Here is a 27,139-nt window from a genome sequence, read left to right on the forward strand (position 1 = left end):
CTTGAACTTTTACACATAAAAGAAAGGTGATCAGCCCTCTGCTTCAGGTACCAGTCCAGGGTAATATTGAATAAATATTAAAGTGAAAAAAATACTTATATTTATTTTACCCCCCTTGGGAATCGAACCCAGGACCTCCAGAACGGTACCTGAGCGTGCTGACCATTACACTACGGAGGCGGACAAAATTATTCAAATATTATTTTATTTAGGATTTTAAGAGATTAGAACATCAAGTTTTACACATAAACGACTATAAAAACAAGTACTTGTACTGCTCCAATTATAAAATTCCACATTCGTAAAAATACCTGGAAGAAGGACGGTAGGGATGAAAAGGGGAAAAGAGCAAAGCTCAAGTCAAAGAAAATTTGTATGAAACAAGATATACACCACGATATCAATATCGACTGCCTTTGTTGAATATATCAATGTGAATGTTTAAATATGGCAGAATGGTGAACATTACACAAAGTATTAAGTGATCACTTCAGCTAGTGCCAGGTTCAAGCCCTGAGAATACTCAAACTTTTATATCTTTATATGTATATCGTCCACGTGTGTTAGAATCCGGGGTTTGGTATAATCAAATAAAATAAGAAATTGTTGATAATATATTTCAAAATAAGTATGGTAAAGAAAATTTCTTTAATGATAATTATCTTCCCTTTATCGTTGCTATAAAAATATATGTATTGGAATTTGGCTTCAAAAAATATTTTTTTCATTTCTTTATTTCGAAAAAAACTTAAAAAAAAAGTATAATAAGCGAGAAATTCAATGACCTCAAATGTTACCTGGGTTAAAACAATTTTTGGTTACTATTTAAAGTATATTGGACCTTTACTTTAAATAATCGAAGTCGAATGAAATCGTGCCAATTATTTCTGCAAGTTTCATTTAAAAATGAAAATTTTGCTACATCTTTAGATGTTAAAGATAGCTGAATCATTTTGACTTTTAATGACTTAAGAATGTGCTTGCAAGCTCAATTAATATTGTCAAAGCTTTACAGTCTGGATACATTTACGCGAAGCGACATTTCCTCAAAAAATGCGCCTTTACGGCATAGCAGTGAGCATTATATCTGGGGTTGTGAACCACAGGCATGCTTGTTGGGAACCGTCTACTCGTGGAAAGAATAGTTTTTCATTTGTTTTTGCATATATTTTTTTAATTACAGTTTCATATATTTTTTTTAAATTTAACATATCGCTCACTCCTTTCAAAACCGTCATAAATAAAAAATCGTCAATTTTCAGTTATGTATGTTTTTGGAATGCCCAGAAAATGTACTTTATCCCAGCAAAAGAGGCGTATTTTTAACTCAATATTTACCCGCTACAGTGCAGAAAGTGTTGTTTTTGCATTTTGAAGAAAAGGTATTGTTTAATATTTTTTTAAATAGACTAAACATTTTTCAAACGGAGAAAAACCTTCAGGTTTTACCTAATAAGATGTGTTGCACAGTAAAAAGTTCAATAAGTGGTTTGATATTTATTTTTAATACATTGTGTTTTATTATTAAACTTTAAAAACGTTCTCCTGTAAAATCAAGTTTTTTGATTTATGACGTTCTTGAAAGGAGTGAGCGATATGTGCTTTTCATTTCGACATAATCTTAAATATTAAAATCAGTTATGCTGTTTTCTCCAATAAAGAGACTTAACTCTTGAAACTAAGCTAAGTGGTTGGACAGGGACTTACACTTTTTATTTAGTGTTTATGTTTGTGAGTGATATTCTATTTTTTATTTTGTTTATTTTATTTACATTTTTTCTCTCTCTCACACTCTCTGCGTCTTTCTCTTTCAGTTGTCACAAAGGAGTTATTAACCCTATAAGAAAATATCGAGGTTATTTTCATTCAAAAACAAGCTTGGAGGAGCGTTTCGACTATGGTTCGTAAGGGTGTTTATCCACTACATGGGATTTCACCGTCCGGCAGTCCAGTTTTAAAAAATGAAAACGACTACGACTTTACGCGCAACGTGTTCACGCACCCATCAAGAGCTCCAATCTAAAGAAAGATGGACAAAAGCACAAGCCAATCCAAGCCAAAAGTTTTAAAACGCTATCTGACGTGCCGGACGGTAAAATTACACGGAATTCTGAATAGTGGACAAGCGCCCTAACACCTTTAAATAACTATAGTTTCATAATATTATACCTTCCCAATAATTTCATTCTTTCCCAAATCTTTCATCAGTTATCTGTTTTACATGTTATCATGTCATAAAGTACATTATATGTCGTATATGGTAGAATATCAAATAAATCAAGATGTACGAATTTTGAACCATGAAAAAAATGGTAAATGTTGCATAGTGTATGAAGTGGCCACTTAAATCATTCGAAGACAAGTCGTTCACCTGTAAATAATCATATTTCTAGATAATCATGGCAAAAATTTCATCATCTCGATATATTTATTTTTTTGATCGTGGTTTTTGCCGTAATTCTCTTGAATTATATATAGAAAAACCAAAAATAATAAAATTTATGATTTTTTAATTGTGGACATATACATATCACTCGGTGTATAAAGCGATCACTTAAATGACTTGAAAACAGGTCGTAAAGTTTGCAAATAACCTCATAGTTTTGTTCAATTTGGCATTAATTATGTGGAATAACATGATGATTTAAATAAAATAATAAATCATTTGTATAAGAAACCTCTTGATTTTATTAATGTAAACACGACTACTTTCGAGAACAACAGATGTTGATACAAATTACCAGTTGATGAGAATATTTGTAGTTCTCAAAATAAGTTTTGCGTATATAAAAAAAACTTTACAAAGTAGTACTTAACAAATGTTTTATTTTCATATTCAAACCACACATTTATTTTCTCTTCACAAAAGAGTTTTATTGTCTAAATAAAATATCTTTATGAAAAAAAATCCTTTGTTTAGTTTGTACATAGCGAGCATGTTTAAAATTCCAAAACGTTAAATTATTTAAAAATAAAAATGTACTTTGAAAGTTGAAGGTATTTTTTGTATAATATATTAAAACGTAGGCACGAAAAGTATTTTACTATGTATCCTTCTCTCAAACCAAATCCTTTTTTTGTATATCCTTTTTTTCCAGGATAGAGCCGACAGGATGGCCTAAAATATACGAAATCCTTAAGGCTCTTACACACGGGAGAGTATAAAAAAGAGAGGAAGTACATAAAATATCATCGTTGGGTAAATATTATCACAATTGGAGCGAAAATTTCCCTCAATGGGCTGCAAAAACCAACTTTTTTTGTAATATTCAGATCTGCGCCGCGAAAAAGTGTCCTTTTCCAAAAGTCTATTGCCACAAAGGCGTGAATGCGTATGGCACATTAAGGAATGAAAATATACAGGAAGTGTAGTATATTGTACGTGCCAGGATATCTAGCACAATCCTTCCTGGAGGCCTCGCAAATATATATCTACTCTACATTTGAGAGAATAGAACCTCGATTTTCACTCTTCATAAAAAACACAAATAAAATGCGTCGGATTGCGGTCCCGTGGTTAGTGTTGCGGACTCTTGAGTCAGAGTTTCTCTGTTCGAACCCACGCTACCACAGTTTGATACCTATTTTTAATAAAGCTTAGGTTCACAGAAATAGTATTAAAGTGAAGTATTTTTGTTAATAGTAAAAACGAAATTATTCTTTTAATTATTTTTTTAATAATATTTTGTCATCTCAACATTAATGAAAAAGAATATTGAATTCTGAGTATTTACAGGGCTTACTTAGGCTGGGCTGTCTTAGGCTGGTTAAGTGATCACTTTACACACGTGCAACATTCGATTTCAATTCCAATTTATTATATAACAAACATTTACACGACAATAAAACAAATTAAAAAGTAAATAGAATGACTGTTTTTAAGGTTGTAGAAGAATCTCGCTTTGAAATACCCTTCAGAGACATGGAACAAATCAATATCCATCATAATATTGTTCAGCATAGCGGTAGCGTTTCCTACAAGCATACCATCGGCATGTTGGTCCTGTATATAGGAATGTGAAACAATCTATGCCGACGCTGTCTTAGGTAACTACCGGGAACATACAGAGCAATACTCCACACAATTTCAAGATTATCGTTTATACCGCAAAACAATCGATAAAAATGCGTAATTCACCATTCCACCCATGATTGACCACCACACTACTCAAATCTTTGGGACTCCTATATATTAGTGGACACGAGCTATCTATGTCGATTGGGAAAGCTTTTTTTTAGCAGACCCTGGATGTATGCAAAATCCAAACCTGAATTATTTTCACATCACCCGTTTGCAAAAAGTTCTGAAATCAATGCGTATATACAGGTTTCAAGAATTAATGCAATATGGATGTTCAATAATGGGTAGAATTTTGAAAGTTACACAAGTGTATCAAGTGATCGCTCAACCCTGCTAAATGCCAGGTCGTACACCTTGGGATGCTCAGACTTCCATCTTCTTTCATAAAAAGGGAAGAACAATACATGTTTCAAATCAAGTTAAGACACATTTAAAACGAGATTTTATCACTTTCCTTACCTAGAATTTTTTTTTAAATTTTTTTTTTTACAAATTAAGATGAAATTATTTATTAATCGGAGTATTCATTAGCAAAGGATGGTCACATTGAATATAATATTCATAGTTAGTACAAAATCAGTTTTACAGAAAGAGTTTTACTCAGTAAATGAAAGGCCAACAGTTCGGTAGAGAGATGGCAGGAGTACCTTTTAGCTGATTGCCCTATGAATGGAAATACGACATGGTAAATGTGTATACATAGCTACACACATATATGTATGTTTGCCATACGCTCAAATGTCGTATTTATAGTAAAATGTCCTTTTTAACCGTTTAAGTGCAGAGAATTTTGCTTATATGTAGGGTCTAGTAATACTTTGACTTTCATGTTATTCTTCGTCTTTGTTAAAATATCAATATCTTTTTTATTCAAAAATTGATTATTTTTCCGTAAAAGTTTTTATAACAAGTATTTTGATTCAATCAGCATCATTATCAAACACCGTTTAATGATGCTAAATGCATCAAAACACGTATTGTATGTTAAGTAGAAAAAAAAAACATTATTTTTACTGCTGCTATTACCATCACGTCTTTGACATACTCCTAGCTTCCTTCACATCTATACATCTAGTCATACATGCCCTCTGATTACTTAGACTTTTGACATGACCAAATTTTATATTCAGATTGATCTCGTAGGGCCATGTCACTTTCGGCTATCGTCAATTAAAAAAAAAAAAACATTAAAAAAAATTTTAGAACCAAAACTTAAAAAATCCCGGATAGATGAAGTTTCTTTATACCCTTATTAAATTACACAAACGAAAAATAAAGTCAACCCTTTCACGAATATGTTCGCTGAATTTTTTTCAGGTGGATTGTTTTTTTTCGACAGAAATGTTGGACGCATTTGACGGCATTAATACGAAAGGCTTAAGACCCTTCTCCGCTTGAAAAATAAATTCTCTGACAAATATTGCCCAGTGCCCAGGTTAACTACGTAGCAAAAAAGATCGGTACGTTGGTAGAGGTGTGAGTAACAGAAAACTGTTACTTTTTGTAGTTTTTTTTTTAAATTACTCAACGTCCAAGTGACTCTGAAATCTAGCTCCGGCTTATGAAAAACCGCTTATCATGGCCCCACTAAGGTTTCAACTTTATAAGTTTTACAGCTAGTGGATTTACTCTTTGGGCATAAAATAAATTTTATTTAATTTCATGTAATCCATGAGTGAATGTTTTAGGCAAAAACAGTCGCTCTCTTGCTAAACGTATGATTTTAAACCATCCAATCATTCTATGTTAGTAATATTAATGATCCTAGTTCTGTAATTTGACTTGTGAGTTTTCGTACTACATGAGTTAACTTATGTACTTGGTACAAATAACACTTACATATTAGACTTTTTAAAGATTTTTGTATTGATATTTTAACATGAACTTAGAAGAATATGGAAGCCTGGCCATTTACAGGGCTTATGACTTGTCATGGGAAGGTTAAAATGATTCTTTAAAACTTATATAATATTTACCATTCTGACTACATTTGAAAACCAAAAAACTAACTAAACATCAACCTACTACTCCGCAGGGAAATGTTGAGTTAATAGAACGCCACACCGTTCTGTCTTTGCTAAATTTTCATCCCTTTTACATTTTCCCATCTTCTCATATATATATACACACCGGTTATTCCGAAGTACGCAGATCTTGCGGCAAAAAAAAATATTTTAAAACATTTAACGATTTGAATTTATAAAAATAAAAACGGGTTTTTCTTAAATAATATTTTACAAAGATTACAAAAATATGTAATAAGTAGGTCTTAATAAAACAAAAGTTGTCTAATTTAATTTCATATTTGGGTGATTTCATTACCCCTGTTAGTTCCGGCTAGGTTAAAAAAATCGTTATTTTATTCGGTTTTTTAATTCGATCGCCCATCACTAGTACGCAGGATTGCAGGTACCAAGTAGACTTAGAGTAGCGAGGTATGTAGACGGTAGGACGGTTGGTCTTTTTAGCTCTGCAGGTTTGGAGAAAGGGAGTTTCGAGATACTTGTACCCAAAAGGTTGATAAGCGCGGTTAAAAATAAAATACGAAACCTGTTATTAATTGATGATTATTAACTGATGATGACAAGGTTCTTGTCAAAACCAGTTGGAAAAAGTGTACAAATAAAAAGTGGTTAAAAGAATTTTGATTTATTTTATAAATTTTCTTGTGATCACTTGTCGATGAAAATATGTGTAGTTTTCGAAACTAGTCTTGTGAAATAAAACTTAATTAGTGGTATAATACAAATATTCAATTTATAATAAAGAAATTAAAGCATCATAAACGTAACGATACACCCAAATAATCATACTGTAAATTCATGATTTTAAAATTACGAGTTCTATTATAATTCAAAGTTAATTAAATGAGTCGAAAGAAAGCGCCTTAAATATTAAAAGGAAAACTTAAAGTGAAGTATGAAATATTAATTTCGAGAAAAACATAAAAGGGAAAAGGGAGCGTATTCCGTCTAGGTGGGTAAATTAATTAGACGAGTCTCTGGATACTTTTATTGGAGCTTCTATTGGCATCGACGCATTTCCACAGAATTCAGCTGACGGTGATGCTATAAGGATGGTTTAAAAAGTACAATACAATTTTTTTTAAATTTCATTAACGGCAGTCAGTCAGTGAAACGTATCACAAAAGATTTAAAAGAAATACATAGTTGAATTTTCTAAGTGAAACTTTATATTTATGTAAATATTTTAATTTTAGGCTCCATTTTATAGAAGCGAAGCAATGCAAATTATCGCTGCATCGTATAAGAAAACATTCTTCTTCTTCTTATTTAAACCCTCAGCCACACCCGTTGGTGCTTAGAGCACTGCATCATATAAACGCAGTTTTATCTTGATTGTTAACACATGAAGGAAAGGTGATCAGCCCTCCGCTACAGGTACCAATCCAGGGTATTATTAAATAAATAAGAAAATTAACAAACTACTAAATGATCTTTTTCACTGAGGATATATGGACAAAAGAAAATTTGAGTTATGACATCTCTAGCTGGGGTATTTACAAGGCTTGGAAGTGAATGTTACACACACGTGTAACATTCACTTTTCAACAAGTTGTACATTGGCTACCTGGAAAGTATAGTGGAGATGAAAAACTACAATGAAAGAGGATAAACGTCGAATCCGGGAATGGTAGAGTAACTATGACCAATATTTAAGGAGCTGAAGTGCAGTGGACTGGAGCGGCCGAACGCTGCTCTACCCTTTTTTTTCTCCCACGTAATGCATAATGGAAAGCACTATAGTAAAAATGTAAGAATCCCTTACCCGTAGCATGACCTCGTATAAGCAGGGTGCGAAAAAGTCATTCTTTATTTTTAAGAAACTTCACTTTTATTATGTATACGGTGCTGCAATTGTTTTTTATATACTTATCAAACGACCCTTATATGCACAGACACTGAAAATCTGAAACGGCGACTGAAATTACAAATTATACATACCCGAGAAGTCACCGCTTGCGAAAAACTTCTGCGTCCGAGCTTTTAAGAAAGTTTTAACGAGACAGCCGGTGGCAGGACGAGACGAACTGCGAAACTGGTAGTCGAGGAGTTTCCTAGTCGAATTGATCAACGAAACAATTAATGAGCCAGCAACTTGGTATGGTTCACAAGTTAACAAGCTTGCCTAATTTTCAACGTTCTCATTCAAATTACATTTCTGCATTTGTTCTAATTTTTGTATCTTTGTTAAATATTGAGCCATATATTGAACAGTTTATTGAATAAATAACGATATTTTTTTGAAACACGTAGATTGATTAACCCTCCTTTCACGGTGTTGTGTACCTTGTACACATTTCATCTAATAACCATCAATGTCTCTTTAAATATAATAAATACAAGGCTAAGATTTTAGGTATTCCCCCATTACATATTTACGCATTGATTTAAAAAATAATATTAATAATAATCAATAAATATTGAAAGTGGCGAGATGTTTAGTAAATTAGTATGTTTGCAAGGATTTTTTCAACGTAATACAACACTACCGAGAAACTTTACGGGTCGTTGGTTACTATAATATTTTAATATTTTTATTATTTAAAATTAAGAGGTAAACAAGTAAAACGTGGAATAATTGAGTAATGAAAAAATATTCAGTAAGTAACATTTGAAAATAAATAAAGAAAAAGGCAGGAATTCAGACTATTAAAGTGTTCTATCTTCTCTGCCTGCCTTTACAGAGAAACAGCGAGATGATTATTAAATTACTAAGTTAGTGAGGATCTTTTAAACGCAAAACACCATTACCCAGTACCATAAGGGGTCGGTGACTAATAGAATATTTTCATTTTTTAATTTAAAATGAAGAGGTAAATAGCGTTTTCACGAAGTAGCCACCCACTGTAATCCTCTGCAGGACTGACTTATAAATACATGAGATCTGAGCCCTTGGGACCTGACCTGTAGAAAACGTTTAGAGTTACCGAGCTTTAGTTTATCTCATCCTTACTCTAAAGACGCAGTGAGAAAATTCTACCTCCACTGCAATTGACTTTGTTGCAATTCGTTTTAAGACTTTTAAAACAAAAGGTTTAAATTTGAAATAATAAAAACAATACGTAAGGTTTTAAACATCAAATGGCCAATCTTCAAATGAAGATTTTTTATAATTTATTAATTTGGTATTAACTTTGTGGAATAACGTTATGATTTAAATATAAAAATTAAATTTACAATTTATATTTGAAGCGATTTTCCATTTAATTGACAATAACAACATTTTACCTCTCAACTATCTTAACATACATATGGTTGAGTTGAATAAGATTTAATAATAAAAATGTAACTTTGTTTTAAAATCACTATAAATATTTTACTATAACTCAATTATAATGTCTACCGGTTTCGAAGCTAACCACTTCTTTATCTAGATTGATTAATACTATGAATCATAATAGTATAAATCATGCTTGAAAATGAAGCGGTCAGCTTCGAAACCGGTAGACATTATAATTAAGTTTTAATAAAATATTTTTATTGATTTTAAACCAACGTTACATTGAAATTACAAAAATATGTATGAGAATGCCACCTTTAGGTTTATGAATGTATTCACGACTAGTTTCGTTAACTACAGATGTGCTGAAAACTTCTTGTTGTTGCAATAATTATTTAAAACAAAATTTTAAAGAAGTGTAAAAAAAATATATTTAAACATTTTTTTTATTACTTTTTGTTGTTAAAAGCAGTTCGCTAAGGTAAAATGAAGTATTTTATCGAAAACCAAATTGTAGAGGCATTTAAAGTTATTGCATCCGAAATCACAGGTTTCAAGTACCAAGATGACTTTTATCCAAGTTATTTAAGCTTTTATTTTGTTCAGATTTTTTTTTTTAAAACAAAATTTCTTATAAAAAATACAAAGGCATGTAATTTTTTTAAAGAAAACACTTGTTTTTTGCCATTTGAGTTTATTTTATGACGACAAGCTTTGTTACCTCTCTCCTTATTTATAGAACAGTTAATATTTTTTATGTTTTAGTTTACATTTAGACCTGAATATGGAAGCTTAGCTTCTGAAACTAGTCGGCATAAAATAAACTCAAGTGGTAAAAAAACAAGTGTCTTCCTTAAAATTTTTAACATGTCTTACCACAAAGTAAATAATAGTATGTAAGTATATACATTTCATGAAGATTTCACAGACATCATCTACAGATGCATATATTTGCGGAAGAAATCGTCTAAATTTGCTTTTTATTTGCAAAAGTAAATTAATTTTATGGGATATTATTTTAATAGCATTCTTTTCAGAACATTTGAGAAGATTAACAGAGGTTGTGTTTTGTACAAGTACACTTTAAGGAACTAACTTAAATGAAACTCCATGTCCTAAGGATTGTGTCCACTGCGCTTTTGTTCAACTTGTAATTGGCTTTGTCTAGACAAGTTCAGAACCAAAATTGTCTTGCGAGATTTATCTTAATAAGAAGAGAAATATATTGGAAATACGTAATTTTTTAGTTTATTGTATTCACCAGTTTTAAATATTAGTACATATTTAAAAAGGTTACCAAAGAATTAGTAAGGATGTAAATTAAATTCAGTTGTAAGGAATTTAGCAGGTACAAATACCCAAAAGTAATATACCAGAGAAACATCTCTGGTACGTTATTTTTTGGTGTTTATATTGTAACAGCCGTCGCTGTTTGCTAGTAAAAATACTTAAGGTTTGTATCACAGGGTTTATTTCACAACACCAGCGCAATACAACTTTATGTATGATCTTCATTGGTCTCGATCCAGGGAAGAAGTGCGGGCTGACAACGGTTGTTTTCTAGTACAGGTGATCCATGCAACCTGGCGGGCATCCATTGGCTGACATCGTTCCCCACTCCTTGACAACAATATTGCCATGTTACAATATTTAACAACGCCTTGTTTTCAATATGAACGTAGATTTAGGCAGAGATCACTCTTCATATGGGTGAATGCCTTATTTAAAAATAAAAAACAAAACGTAGATTTCAGTTTATATATCCAAATCCTTGTTCACAAATCTTTGTGTAAACCGGCCAGTGATAAGTAATAAGTTCTGAAAACTCCATTTTCTTCTTTATCACTTTTAAGATCTTAAAACACAAAAAAAACATTTATTCTCATCCGCACTCAATGATGCAAAGAGCATTGCATCGTATCGATGTTGTGTAATATTGATCGTCAATAACTCGAATTGCGCTTAAGGTATCAGTGAAGGGTGATATTGAATGATTAAAAGTGAAAAAATATGATAATTTTATTTCGAACATTCTAGGTATTGAACTCAAAATTTTCAGCATGAAAAACGCACAAATAACTATTATTTTTATCATTTACTTAAAATATGTTTTTTTTGAAATAATATATACGAAACGTCCTAAAAGTTGTGTGTTCAAATGTACACAATATGTTATTATTCTTTTTAAAATGATATTTTAGTGAGTTTTGTTGAATGTTGGTTTTAATTAAGTGAAAGTTCCATCCACGTATTGTAAATTTAACGTAACAAAGTAAATAATTTGATATTTTTACTGTTTCATTCACCACAAAGTGGCAACTGAATTGCGAATTCTTTTGAAATTCTGAAAGCAATCTGAAAATACAACGCTTGTGGTTTTCAGGATTTCAAGCCTTCAGGATGCATTTCATGTGATGAACATATTAGCCTGGGTTCTAGTTTGTTGAACTACCCTGCTCGCTCTGTCTTTTTGCCCGTATCACACCTCTAAATATCATCAGTGGAACTCAACTTCTGTGCACTGGATATAGCATTATTTAATAAAACGATATTTTATTTTTATTTGTTTTAAATTTGTTTAATGAATTCTTATAGGGATACAAACAAAAAATAAAGCGATTACATCATAAAAGCTTGCCCGAATATTTGGTTAATAAATATTATGAATTTGTTACTGTTTTTACTTTTAAAGTTATTTTTTGCTTCATCGTATTACACGTGGTAAAGAGATTGGTTTTAACACTCTCCTTATGATTTATCGTTCGATTTGATTGATTTTAGTTAAAAAAATTCATGCGTAAATTTGTTTTTATTTATTTTAAAATTAAATTTTTAAGAGAATGTCATATTTGATAAGACAAGCAAGGATGGTCATCTAAGATATTTTTATTTAAAAGTAGCATTTAAAAAAATATTAAAATAATTTATTAAAATTTTACTACTTAATATTAATATTTATTAAAATAAAACTAACTAACTAACTAACCATCACGCCGCTTCCCCGCAGGGGTAGGCAGAGAGAATCGAACGCCACACCACTTTGTCTTTGCAAACATTCTTTGCCTCTTCTACATTCATGCATCTCCTCATACATACCCGACGATTATTACGACTCCTGACCCGGCCGCTTTCAAGTATTTGACATACCTGATTGTGCCAAGTTTTCCTCGGTCGTCCTCTATTTATTAAAGTAACTTTATTAAAATTTTATTCACTCAGAATTCTTTAACGTTTATATCAATAAAATTACGATTATATAGAATATAAATTATATTTTTGTGGCAGATGTTTTGCCTTTTGAACGCTTATTCAACAAGTTTTTGATGACTTCATAAGACAAAGCATATGTCAAATATTGTCTGTAATTTAAAAAAAAATAATTTTAACAAAAATTTATTTGGATTTCTCATTTCAAATACATTTTTTTTTATCTAATCCTGAAATTGTTCACGTAATTCAGTGAGTTGTCCTCTGAACCATTTATAAAGTCACCTTCCCCCATAAATTCCCAATCTCAAAAGACTTCTGCATCCATATTAAGACGTCAATAAAAACCATGATGAGTGTTCATGTATATCCGATCAACTCGTAAATTCAACGGTTTGTTTGTCCACCAGTGTTGTACGCGGATCCGAAAACAGTGCCTGATTTTCCGTTTATTACTGCTTTTACTGGGTTTTACTTGTTCCGGAATAAATAATTATTCATTTGGTGTCACTTTTGTGTTGTCCGTGATATCTAAATACCAGATGCGTTTAAACACAATACCTGACAATCTCAAAACAGCAACTAATTACATCAATCGTCAAGCAAAACAGCACCTTTTCAGCGCAATGATGCCAAAAAAGGTGCCGAATGACCGCCAAGCAATATTGCTGCAAAATGTTCTGCGTTTTCGTGTTAATCTTATCCTGAAATTTTTCACGTTATTCAGTAAGTTCTCTTCCTCAGATTTATAAAGTCACCTTCTCCCACAAATTCCCAATCCCAAAAGACTTCTACATCTATATTAAGACGTTAATAAAAACCATGATGAGTTTTTATGTATACTCGTATACCTGTTTAATTAGTACATTCAACGATATATTTGTCTATCAGGGTGTTGTCCACGGATCCGAAAAAAGTGGCTGATCAATAAATTATTATTCATTTGGTGTCGTCCGTGATATCTTAACACAAGATGCGTTTAAACACAATACCTGACAATCTCAAAGCAGCACCTAATTCCATCAATCATCAAGCAAAGCAGCACCTTTTTGGTGCATATGATGCCGAAAAAGCTGCCGAATGACCGACAAGCAATATTGCTGCAAAATGTTCTGCGTTTACGGCCGCCTTAAGGTTGAGTACCCCCCACACACTCGCCATGTATTATATAATGTACATGCAGCAAAGAGCACGTGCCACGGATGTTGCAGTGGGATATTATTTAATCTGGAGCGCTTGAATGGCCACATCAAACACTGGAAGAATAAACACTTCAGCCACACTCTCAGCACATTTCAATAATGCCTTTCGCACACACTCGTAAACATATTTAATGAATGGTCCACGTTTATTTGGGTTATTCAGTATTTATAAGCTGTTTCCGCCTCGTAAAAATAGGTAATCGAGGATGTAAATGAGAGAAAAAAGTGGGTTAATATCGAGATATTCGTATCAATGCTCTGCGATTGATCTTTATATTATGATGTTACACCTGGACCTATCATGGCTATTGCAGTATATTGACTACAATTTTTTGTACCAATTTGTAAATTTTGTGAATTTGTGAATCTTAAAACACAACTATTTCATAATACAACATTTTGAGTGTGTCCAAATACTTGTTCACAAAATCTGGATTATCTCCAATTACAGGAGTTATTTTCATATTATTTTTTGACATCTCATCAAAAATGAAGAAGAATATGGAAGTCTGGGCATTTACGGGGCTTACGACCGTCATAGGCTGGTTTAAGTGATCACTTTACACACGTGTAACATTCACCAATTCTACCCATTATTGACAACCACACTACTCAAATTCTTGGAAGTTCTATATATATGAACCAATTTAGAAACTTTGTTCTTGAATCACTAGAACTTCACTAATATAAGAGTTTCTGCTTAATAAAAAAGCTTCTTTACATCTCACCAATAGATGTCTCTAGTGAAGTTCTAGTGATTCAAGAACAAAGTTTCTAAATTGGTTAATGTATATAGAACTTCCAAGAATTTGAGTAGTGTGGTTGTCAATAATGGGTAGAATTGGTGAATGTTACACGTGTGTAAAGTGATCACTTAAACCAGCCTATGACGGTCGTAAGCCCCGTAAATTCTCAGACTTCTATATTCTTCTTCATCTTTGATGAGATGTCAAAAAATAATATGATTTCATAATAATATGCATCTTTGTAACTGTGTCGCCTACTTTCAAAATCCCCGAGATCTAATTGTATAAGATTTTAAAATAAATCATCTTTCGGAATTCCAATTGTGGGTTTTATTGTTTAAAATATTTATATACTTGAAAACCCTGCTGAAAATACTTAAAAATAGCGTTGTATTTCAAATTCCGCTATATTTATGAAACCTACCTTCTGACCCATATCGACCAATCAGAGAGCGGGGATTGGTCAAAAATTAAGATAACGTCATTCCAAAAAATAGGAAAATTCTCTATTTCATATTATTTTATCTAAAGATAGACGAATCTTTGAAACGTAAATGTTTCCTGGAGAGTTATTCATTTTTTGTAAAATCGACTTACATGGATATGGTGGATTTTGAAAGTAAGTGACACAACTATGAATTCGCGCTAACTCAATTTATATACACACATTACAGAAAGTGTTAATACAACCATGTTTAAATAATTTTTATATTTTGACCGTTTCATACAATACCTTGTAGGAAATACAAAGGAAATATCGCCTTTTCCACAAAAAATATAGTTTTTACAATTCATGACTAAAAAATGCTTCAAGCTTATAAAATTAGTCTTCTGTTAAATCCCTTAAAATTTAAGAGTTGAAGACCAATATTATATATAACATCACGTAACATTACCCCAAAACGAGTTTTCCATTATTGCTTGTGTCTAGACTATTTCAATTGCAACTGTCATTTCTTAAAATAGTTCACTGAACCTTTCTAGAGAGCGTCTTGATGAGGTATTACAAAACTCCTAGACACAATTCAAGTGTTCACAATATTTTGAATCTGTTCAAATTTTTGTTTAAAAATTCTGAGTAAAGAGTCACTAATAAAACCTTAAAACAAGATTTATATTAATATCTTAACATTGATGAAGAAAAATATAAAATTTTGGGTCCGGTACAGAAATTCTTTTTATCCATTCGAACCCAATTTGGACTAAGGGTCTATAAATACCTAATCCTTCACTGAAACATTGCAATCGAAAACGTTGAAAATGCTTATAACAGCAACTGTCAAGAAGAAAGCTGTGCACCATAAACTTTTTTTGTATTGTGTGTTTTACTAATATGACAAATATTTTAATAAGATTAAGGTTTTATACTGACATTTCATGGTAGAACTGCATTTTATAGAATAAAATCACTTTTTTTTCATCTCACAAATAGATGTCTCTAGTGAAGTTCTAATGATTCAAGAATAACGTTTCGAAATTGGTTCATATATATAGAACTTCCAATCAATTGCTTTACGTATTTCTAATTTTTCTAGATTATCTAAACTAATTTAACTTTATGTAAGTAAATTTTCAAAACCCGTTGATTTCGTAAAATTATGGTCTTCAGATATAATAAGGTGATTAGCGAATTCAGGTTAGGCATCTTAGATTATTATTGAATTATCACCATGCCACAAAGTAAACGAAGTTTTAAAAAAACAAAATATATTATTGGCGAGTACGGCCAATTTAAACTGATTATTTATTTCAAATTAAATTCACAAAATTTTGGTGCACCGTGTATACTTACGTTGCGCGTGATAAACCAAGTCGCTTTCGTTACGGTCCCTGATTTTTATATGCCATCCCGTAAGATAATTGGCACGACGACACCATAAACACGACGTAGATAAACGTTGTGACGTATTCAATACGAGGAAATAATATGTGCCCATCAAACGGAAATAGGACCGTAAAAGCGATACTACCCTACTAAGCTCTAATGGCATTTCTGCACTATTAATTCTCTTCTTCTTACTTTTTTGACGTCTGCACAAAGGTGAAGAAGAATATGGAAGATTGGGTATTTACCGAGAATTCATTTGCTTGTATAATTGGTTACTTTCTACACGTGTACCATTCACCGTTCTACCCATGATTGCCAATCACAGTACTCAAATTTTGTATTTATCTTTCAACTAACACTTTTTTTCACATGCGAGTTCTCGGCACCATCTACGTTTAGTTGAGCTGATGAAAGGCTGGTTTAAGCGGTCACTTTATACACATGTAACTTTCATCATTCTTACTTATAACCCTTATCCGCACCCAATGGTGCATAGGGCACTTCATCGAATTGACGCAGTGTTATCTTGATCATTACTTGCATGAAGGCAAGGTGATCACTCTTGCGCTTCAGAAACTAGTCCAGGGTAATATTAAATAATTATTACAGTTAAAAATCACATTTTTTTTTGCACCCCCCTGGGAATCAAACCTGGGACCCCCAGCACGGTAGCTAAACACGCTGACTATTACACCACGGAGGCAGATGTGTGTTTATACATTGGTGCTATCGGCCAAAGGAATACAAAAAGCAAGTTGACATCTTCAGAAATGGGTATGTACTTCAAATGACAAGGTGCTTGTTGAAACCGATTGGAAAAAAGTAACAAAAAACAAAAAAGATTTAAAAGCATATTTTAAAAATTGTTATCATTAAATTCATTTAGTAATGACACTTTAAGTAAAGAGCTGACATGAAGCTCCCTGCTAAATAAAAAAACATTATTCATGTAATTTATATTTTAAGCACAAACTTTTAATTTTCCATTGTATAATTAATATGTAACTTTTTTTTCAAATCACTGATAAATAGTAATCAGTCTTGAATAAGAAGCGGTCAACTTCGAAACCGGTAGACATTATAATTTAATTAAACTTAAATTTTCATAGTGATTTTAAAACAAAGTAATATTTTAATTATAAAATCATATTCAACTCAACCATTTGTATGTAAGATAGTTGAGGAGTAATGTGTATCATGTATGTATGTATAATTATGTAAATATATAATTAACACTTACCATGGTATGTTGTTATTGTTAATTATATACTTTTGAGAGATTTAAATTGTATGTTTTTGGAAAAAGTATAGATAAAAATATGACAAAAAATCTTTTGTTTTATTTCAACAAAAAGCTAAAAATGTTTCCGCCCGGGATCGAACCGGGGGCCTTCCGCGTGTTAGGCGGATGTGATAACCGCTACACCACAGAAACGTGATGAAAACTGACAATAAGAAGAAGCATAGCCCGCGGTCATCTGTGAAATTATCACCGGTTTATGACAATCATTTAATAATCAAATACGTATTCACAACTGTATACACAAACATACACACACACACACACACGCACACACACACACACACACACACACACACACACAAACATGTGTGTGTTTCCAAATATTCTTCGCCTCTTCCACGTTCATTCATCTCCTCTTACATACCCACCAATTTTTTCGACCCCTAACCTGATCACTTTCAAGTATTTGGCTTACCTGATCGTACCAAGCTATTCTCAGTATTTCTCTGCTCCTTTTTTCAACTACATTCGCCTCATAAATTTGTTCCTCACTCATTCGTTCCATTTGTCCAAACCATCTCAACACACCATTATTAATTTTATTGATAATGCTTATCTCAGCTTTGCATTCCTTCCTTATTTCATTACTCGAATATCTATCATACATCATTTTGTATTATTTTTTTATTATATAAAATATTTATATTTTTTATTATATAATTTTATATAAAATAATAATAAAAGTTATTTATTGTAATTGCAGACAGTTGGTAGAATTCCATATCGAATTGTTGGGTAATATATCCAAAATTAAACAAGGTTTATTAGTTTTTTATTTTTTTTATTTTTTATTATTTTTTTTTTTTTATTTTTTTATTTTTTATTTTTTGACATCTTATCAAAGATGAAGAAGAATATGGAAGTCTGGGCATTTACGGGGCTTACGACCGTCATAGGCTGGTTTAAGTGATCACTTTACACACGTGTAACATTCACCAATTCTACCCATTATTGACAACCACACTACTCAAATTCTTGGAAGTTCTATATATATGAACCAATTTAGAAACTTTGTTCTTGAATCACTAGAACTTCACTAGAAACATCTATTGGTGAGATGTACAGAAGCTTTTTATTAAGCAGAAACTCTTATATTTTGTGAACAAGTATTTGGACACACTCAAAATGTTGTAAAGGTTTATTAGATTGAATTCTACATTTATTTTTGTATACGTTAATACGTGCGAGCGTTTCGTCTTATTAAGACATTATAAAACACTGCCAAAACACTGTGCAGTGTTTGATAATGTCTTAATAAGACGAAACGCGTCACGTATTAACATATCGTAGTCGTACAGAAGAAAGTGACCAACTACCAAAACGTAACATGTTCAGGAGGGCCATTTAAGTCACTATTGCTTGGCGAGAAAATAAACACCAATGCAGTTAGTCATTTTTAACTAGTCAATATATTATACTTCCAAGTTTAAAATCCTTTGAGATTTTTTCAGGGCAATATTAAGCTAGTAATATATCAAATAGTCAAAAGTCACATTTTTGTAAAACAATGCACTTGGTCATTTTCTCCTGTATGACTACTATATACATAAATAAATGTAGAATTCAATCCAATGAACCTTGTTTAATTTTGGACATATTACCCAACAATAATAAAAGTATTGGTTTGGAAAATTTATTTTAATTTATTTGTGTTTATCTTAAGGGAAATTTTAAAATGAAATGGAATCTATTTGGTGGTTTTGTTTCCGTTGTTTTGGGTACATCGGATTGTATAAATGTGCCTATAAACACTTTGATGAGGGTCCGGGTCTATTGAGAAATGAGTACAAAGGCGGGAACACTCAGTACCTTAGTACCGGAGACTTTGGGGAACATCCAGCTAGGCCTTTGGTGGAATTTAAAAACCGACATTTCGGATGCCCACTCATTTGGGTTAGCATCCACTCAAATTCGAGAAGTTTATTTTAATGTTCTCGAAACTGATACACAAAACACCAATAACATAAAATAAAATCAAACACATATCAAAATTTGTCGAAGGAATTTTGAGTATTGCGCAATTTTTACGTCATTTAAACCTATTATAATTAATTAATAATAATTGAACCCTTATCCGCACCCCAATGGTGCATAGGGCACTGTGTCATATAAACGCAGTGTTATCTTGATCGTTTATACATGAAGGAAAGGTGATCAGCCCTCCGCTTCAGGTACCAGTCCATGGCAATTTTGAATAAATATCACAGTGAAAAAAATCACTTATATTTATTTTACCCCCCTTGGGGATCGAACCCGGGACCTCCAGAACGGTAGCCGAGCGTGCTGACCATTACACTACGGAGGCGGACAAAACCTATTATAGACGTTTTAAATAAAACTCGTTTTTTTTCCACTTTTAAGTATGGTACTTTCTTCCAAACGGTTTTGACAAGCATGTTGTTATATTGAGGGATGGATATGTACTAAAAATGACTAGGTGGTTGCTGAAATCGGTTGGAATAAAATACCACTTTTGAGTTAATTTTTGTAAGACTGTTTAAAAAACCATAAATGCTCCCATCAATATATTATAAAAAAAAGTTGAGAGGAAAATTGTTGTTATTGTCAATTTTATATTTTTGAAAAATTTAAATTATACATTTTGGAAAAAAATATGACAAAAAATCATTTGTTTTATTTCAACAAGTAAAAAATGTTTCCGCCCGGGATCGAACCGGGGGCCTTCCGCGTGTTAGGCGGATGTGATAACCGCTACACCACAGAAACGTGATGAAAACTGACGATAAGATAAAGTATAGCCCGTGGTCATCTGAAAATGATCACTTGGTCAAATATTGGCATAAGTCTTATTTTTTTAATAATCAAATAAGTATTACTAAATTATTAAATTATAACTATACACACACACTTCGTTTAATATATGAATTTGCTAACAATTTTTACTAATTTGAAAAACTTTGTTCAATACACAAATTTGCCATTAATTTTAAATGATTGAAAAAACTTCGTTTAATAAATGAAATTGCTATAACTTTTAACTGATTGCAAAAACCTCGTTAAATATTTGAATTTTTAATGGATTTATTGATTTCAAAAATCTATTCTCTTTTTATTTGCCATCAATTTTAACTAATTTCAAAAACCCAATTGAGTTGAAATTATAACGAAATTGACATTGATAAAACTGAATTCAAAAACCCAGTTTTATTTATGAAAATGCCATTAATTTTAACTGATTACAAAAACCCTGTTTAACGAACCCGGGATATCATGTGCGATAGCCAAACTCAGAAACATATTTATTTTAAATTACAACATACAGATATTTCGTGTAAACAATTGATGAATTTCATTACATGTATCAGAAGTGAATGTTAATGTTTATACAGGTGATGATATTAGAGACTTTTCACAAAGTATGTATATTCTTATCGTCAGTGTTTATCAAGTTTCTGTGGTGTAGCGGTTATCACATCCGCCTAACACGCGGAAGGCCCCCGGTTCGATCCCGGGCGGAAACATTTTTTGTAGATACAAAAATTAAATACAGATTTTTAAATACAACGTTTAACAAATTAAGGCTTAAATAACAATAAGAAATCAATGCAATGTTTCAAGTTTCATGATACACATGTTTCAATGTAATCACTTATTCTGTTAATCTTTATAATTAATGATTTTTTTTTCACTTCAATAAAAGGTGTTTTAGGTGTATTTATATATTTCCAACATTTTGAGTGTGTCCAAATACTTGTTCACAAAATCTGGATTATCTCCAATTACAGGAGTTATTTTCATATTATATATATATTTTTTGACATCTCGTCAATGATGAAGGAGAATATGGAAGTCTGGGCATTTACGGGGCTGACGACCGTCATAGGCTGGTTTAAGTGATCACTTCACACACGTGTAACATTCACCAATTCTACCCATTATTGACAACCACACTACTCAAATTCTTGGAAGTTCTATATATATGAACCAATTTAGAAACTTTGTTCTTGAATCACTAGAACTTCACTAGAGACATCTATTGGTGAGATGTAAAGAATGCCCAGACTTCCATATTCTTCTTCATCTTTGATGAGATGTCAAAAAAAAATAAAAAAATAATAATATTTATATATTCATGTTCCAGTACATATGAGTTCACAACCACCATATTTGTTTAATTGGAAATATACTTATAATTTTGTGAAACCATATTTTCATGGTTAGAATGTGGGAAAATAAGAAAAATGTAATAAAATAGTCGGTGAAAACAGTTAACCGTTATTTGGAGAAACAAAAGGTTAAAAAAGGAAAAAAGCAATGCTGAGATCAGGTATGTCGAATACTTGATAACGGTCAGGTAAGGAGTATGTATGAGTAGATGCGTGAATGTCGAAGTGACAAATAATGTTTGCAAAGACAGAATGGTGTGGCGTTCTATTTTCTCTGCTTACTTGTTAGTTAGTTAGTTAGTTAGTTTCATATTATTTTTTAACAAAGGTGATGAAGAATGTGGAAGTCTGGAGCTGACGACCGTCATTGGCTGGTTTAAGTGATCACTTTACATCTCACCAATAGATGTCTCTAGTGAAGTTTTACTGATTCAAGAACAAGGTTTCTAAATTGGTTCATATATATAGAGCTTCCAAGAACTTGAGTAGTGTGGTTGTCAATAATGGGTAGAATTGGTGAATGTTACACGTGTGTAAAGTGATCACTTAAACCAGCCTTTTACTGTCGTCAGCCCTGTAAATGCGTGGACTTCCATATTCTTCTTCGCCTTTGATGAGATGTCAAAAAATAACATGAAAATATTTCCTTTAATTGGAGATAATTCAGATTTTGTGAACAAGTATTTAGACACACTCAAAATGTTGTAAAGTAAGTAAGTTATTAAAAAAAATACATAAAATATCACAAGTAAAAATAGAATCAGTTGAGGAAATATTTTTTTTTAGAAATTTCTGAATTATTGATTCACATATTAAGGCATTATTAATGCCCAGAAAAAGTTTAATAACTTTATCATTAAATTAAGTTTCGTTGTAGCATTCCTCACATCGACTGGTGGGACAAAACTGAAATGCTCCAAACACGGACTTATCTTAAGAATGCTAATGTTGGGACAGGGCTTATAGCTAAATGGAGGTGTTACATGACACGGGTCACATAGGTCCGTCGCCGGAATGGTCAAGGGGAGACAGGGGTGGGAGATTTTAAGGGAAGAATGTAAATAGGGTAGATGTGTTGTGCAAAGTAAACTTGGTAATAATGTTATTCTCAGAATTCAGATTTCTGAAAATAACACCTATCGAGAGAAATTTACAAGGAATAAAGCATATAATTGATAGCATAAAATAATAAAAATGTCGTTTTTTCTCCATGATTTTATTTTACCAGCAACCGGGTTTCGTCGTAACCGATATTATCACACTGGTTACGAGTCTGATGCAACCAACCAACCAGTCAAAAAAATAATTTTAGATTTTAATAAAAAAAACATGTAATAATAATATTAATAATAATAATTTTCAACGTTATTTTAGCTTGTCTAAGAGGTAAATTGTAGAGAAATTTTGTGAGAATATCAGTTTACTTTCAATTGCGACATTGCACTCCAGTGATGCTACATATCCAGCCCTCATCTGTGCTCTACAAGCAATTTCAAAGAGCTCTTCATCAGCCTCTACTGGAAGCTTGTTAGTCTTATTAGCCCATCTCAGATTTAGTAAAAATACATTAAAAAATACTACTTTTTATTAAAAAAATTGTGACATATGTTTCGATGCATTAAACTGTGTTTTACAACGAAGTTGAATGCAACAATAATGTCATACCACCTTGATCAAAAAGTTCCCGGAATAATTATCGCGTGGTGCTCTCGATCACCCGATTTGAGTTTTATTTTTCTTTTCTTAGGTTGCTACATCTGTCATTGATATTCTGTGAAATTTTCAGCTTTATAGCTTGATATTTTTAAAAGTGACGCCGTATTGAGGGGACATTTTGATCAAGGTGGTATTAGATTTTAATGAGTACTGGTTTATACAAAGTACAATTTTAATCAATAAAATTTATTTCGTGCTTCTAGGACAAATTTTAAAAGTCATTTTCGTTTAAAACTTGTAACACCTTATTATGCGTTAGTATGTATCTGTTTTTTTTTCATCTTTTTGATTACGCTTAGCGTATTTGAAGTACGATAATGTTAACTTAATATACAGAAATATTCCACCTTTTGCATTAAGAAATTCGTGAAAGCTTTAAATTAGTATTTTATCCGAGAAAAACTAAGCTTTTAAACGAACGACCCCTCACATAGAGGCCAAGGCAATACATTGCTCAGGCAAAATAAAATACCAACTTTGCGTACCCAATAAATAATAAAGATAAAGTTTTTCAACCCCTTTTTGTAGTTCCAGACTTAGATAAGCCGCCGGTTTTTTAGCTCGGTATTATATTTTTGTCTTGTTTTAAGGGTGTCCTTTGTATCTATGCGAATGAAAAAACAAGATTTTTATCAAAATGTCCAGAAATAAGCGTAAAGATAATGAAAATACCCAAAAATTAAATACAACAAGGCGGACAACACAAAAGACATTCTTACGTAACCCCGGAACGACTAAAGTTCTTAAATTGGGACTTCCATTTGCGGAATAAACATCACCGTGGTAGTTTTTGGTACCATTAAGATAAATTTAATTACTGTAGAGAAAATTGTAAATTTTCCCTGATATTTCATAAGGCTTCTAATTACGGGTATCCATCATAATAATTACGAGCCTTTTCATGTTTCGATAGATATTCAAACATAAAAGAAAATGTGTATCCTTATATCAAAAGTGACCTCATCCGACCTGAGGAGCGTAACACGATAAGTTTATTTTTAATTTAAGTTTTACCTAGTAAATACCACTATTTCTTACAATCTATTTTGACACGTGTTTCGATACATTCCGCATTATTTTAATACGGTATTTGAAAATCATGCGGAATGCATCAAAACACGTGTCGTAATAGATTTTCATAAAAAGTGGTATTTACTAGGTAAAACGCAAATTAAAAATGGATAGATTTTACCATAAAATGACTGCCGTATGAATTTATGAGTTTAATTTATTTTATTTATTTGCTCTAATATATTTTATATTTTCTTTTCATTCAATCATTAACTTCCAAAAATAAGATAAAATGACTCAAACTCTGTAACTTTTATTTTAAACGAGTCGGAATCTAAATCTCATTTACACTCAATGGTACATAGGGAATTTCATATTATCGAGGCATTATTTGGATTGTTATTTAAAGGGATACAACGCTTACACAGAATTTGATCACCAGCCGACCACCAGAGAGGTCACACGTCTCTTCAAGACCGATTAAAAAAATATATATTTTTTAGAAAATATATATAGAAAAAGAATTTATATGAATTTTTTAACTCTTTTTCTTTCAAACATAATTTTTATTAATTAATTTTTGAAAGAAAAAGAGTTAAAATAAATTTTCAATACATTATTATTAAGAAGAACAACTTTTGAATGCAAAAACAGTATTTTAAGAAAAAAATTAATTGCGTAAAATATTACCTGGATAAAGAGAAATTTTTAGTGACGTAGCGAGTACTTGGCCAAAAGTAAAAGACAGTGGTGTAGTAGCTTAATTATACATATTAATATGCAAAACATGTTTGAAAAAATCCTATTGCTAAAAACCCAGATTTGTGAATAAGTATTTGGACGCCCTCAAAATGTTTTGAAGTCAATGTAATTTATATTTCACTGGATATCAAAGTTGTGTACGCACGAATAAAATAAATGCTACATTTTTCCAATCAATCATTTCACGACACGACTGTTTTTGATATATATGTAAGTATACAATCATGGACGTAGACATTCATGGTCACTGATAACTGAAGAAAAAATATGTTTTTTTTTTGTATATTATTATACGTATAATTGATGTACCGTGTGATTCTATTACTGATATTTCAGTTGGAATAATCGGGGGGTATTTATGAGGAGATACATAAATGTATCACAGGCTAATAATGTTTGCAAGGACAAATTCGTGTGGCGTTCTATTCTCTCTGCCTAGCTCTGTGGAGAAGCGACGTGATGGTTAGCTAGTGAGTAAGTTTATAGTTTTTTGCCTTTGACATAGTCTTCTTCTTCTTCTTCTTCATCTTGTTGTAGGCCTTGTGGTCTATTTCAAAGAGGGATTTGCCTCCTGCAATGTCGATTCCCAGCTATCGACCCATCTCTTCGGTCGTCTGCCCAGGAGTCATATACCATGGGGTTGGCCATACAGCGTAAACGATAGTATTTATATACATACATTGTATACATAGACATAGTAAATTCGATAAATTTAAATTGCCCTCGTCAATATTCATTAAAAATGACGCTTCGTAAATGAGACGAATATTTTTATTATTAAGTATTATTGTGGAACGAATAAGGGAGGAAAGAACGGCTACAGAAATTAACAAGCCAATTATTGTTGAAAAAAGGAGCAGTAGAAGACCATGGGAAACTTGGTATCAACTTGTAAGTCTAACAGTTGAAAGCGGTGAGGTCAAAGTTGGCAAGATGCTTGAATGTTGAAAAGTCGAAGGTTGTTTGCAATGACAGATTGGTGTGGTGTTTTATTCTCCTACCTACCCCCGTAGAAAGCGTCGTAATGGTTAAATAATTATTTTGTTTTATATTAAAGCTTTTATTTTATTAATAACAACATCCCCTTTGCTCTTTCATCCCCATAAACAGTTGTTGAATAAAAAATATTATTGAATTCGTTTATAAGAGATAATATTATTTGAAAATAGTCCTTTGTAAACACGAAAAATATTTTATAATAAATAATATCCATCCTGCTAAAAATACTTTTCCAACACAATCAGGTATTCAGATATTATTTTTAAATTTACCGAAAAATCTTGTTTGTCGATATTGACGTGTGTGAGTGTTTTATCTGTTACATATTTATGAAATATAAAAACGTTACTGTTAGCGATGAAAAAAAACTCATTTTTTATATATCGTGATATATTATTTTCCCTGTAAAGAATATTCTATTCATATTTCCGTCAGATAAGTAAAGGGGAAAGTATGTTCCAAGCTTAATCCTAATCTCGGTATATTTTATTTTATTTCGTCCTTGCTTGTACAGGATGGCGCAAAATTAATCACTCTATAAGAAGATGTCATAATTTTTGCAAATGACGTCGTGTGTCACTAATATTTGACGTTTATAAACAAGACAGCTGCAGTATACAAACAGATATAGGGTAGCGCAAAATTTGTGTATTAATTGTTCAATCAAACACAGATTTTTTTTACATAATTTATATTTGAATCACTAACTTTGTGATTGTCCATTTCATAATTAACATTTTAATTACAGATTTTTTGAGTCTACTAAGTGTTATTTTATTGTTGAAAAAACACATTAAAATTAAAACTGTGACAATTGTTTCGCCTAGTTATGGTATTTTCAAACAATTGTGAAGATTCAATGGACTGACGGTCCTTATATAGTTTTACAATTTTAGGTACATGTAGTAATAGT

At 31.6% G+C, this 27,139-nt stretch overlaps 3 non-coding genes across 3 annotated transcripts; 1 reads left to right on the plus strand and 2 right to left on the minus strand.

The window, feature by feature from the left end:
- Positions 1-17,670: 17,670 nt before the first annotated feature.
- On the minus strand, positions 17,671-17,743 carry TRNAV-AAC (transfer RNA valine (anticodon AAC)). Its single transcript has one exon. It is a non-coding gene; the product is annotated as a tRNA-Val (tRNA).
- A 2,522-nt stretch (positions 17,744-20,265) lies between these two features.
- Positions 20,266-20,338, minus strand: TRNAV-AAC (transfer RNA valine (anticodon AAC)). The gene has a single exon. It is a non-coding gene; the product is annotated as a tRNA-Val (tRNA).
- Positions 20,339-21,020: 682 nt separating this feature from the next.
- On the plus strand, positions 21,021-21,093 carry TRNAV-AAC (transfer RNA valine (anticodon AAC)). The gene has a single exon. It is a non-coding gene; the product is annotated as a tRNA-Val (tRNA).
- Positions 21,094-27,139: the final 6,046 nt, after the last annotated feature.

The sequence above is a fragment of the Brachycentrus maculatus genome, unplaced genomic scaffold (genome assembly GCF_059751285.1).
Source record: "Brachycentrus maculatus isolate JH-2025_06_01 unplaced genomic scaffold, ASM5975128v1 h1tg000050l, whole genome shotgun sequence".
Lineage (NCBI taxonomy): Eukaryota > Metazoa > Arthropoda > Insecta > Trichoptera > Brachycentridae > Brachycentrus > Brachycentrus maculatus.